Here is a 608-nt window from a genome sequence, read left to right on the forward strand (position 1 = left end):
ATCACGGATAAAAAGGACTGTTAGGTAGACCTCTTACTTGTTTCGTGTATGTTAAAGTAAATCCTCAAAGCAATTTCAGTCAAAAGCAACTGGACTTGGTTATTTGTCCAGTTGCTTTTAACTGAAATTGCTTTGAGGATAACGATGACCTGGACAAATGAGAACATTCACGGGGTTAAAGTAAATGCTTTGTTGTTCTGTTACCTGTGTACACCTTCAGCACAACAGTGGGCTTTGTAATGAACACTGTTTAACCCGACCTTCAGATGAAGTTTTGATTTGATGGGATCGATTTTGCCTTTTTTGTTTGAAACTGCAACACATCATATGGATTTCTTTTTGTAGGTCGTAGGAACGCTTCAAACTGGTGATGCTGAGAAAGGTGAGGCTGAAACATTAAGTTATGAGTACGGATTTTATGATTAAGGATACCGCTTACCAGAAAGCACTATGTGTCAGTTCTTCCTGGATGTAACGTCACAATTCTCTGCAGTCAGTCATTCAAGGAAATACTGTAAACCAATAAAAGGTAGTCCCAGCATAATATTCCAAAGGGCAGTAAAACACAACTATAACATGTTTATTGTGCTGTGTATTTTCAGGGGGAG

This window comes from Echiichthys vipera (genome assembly GCF_963691815.1).
Source record: "Echiichthys vipera genome assembly, chromosome: 15".
Lineage (NCBI taxonomy): Eukaryota > Metazoa > Chordata > Actinopteri > Perciformes > Trachinidae > Echiichthys > Echiichthys vipera.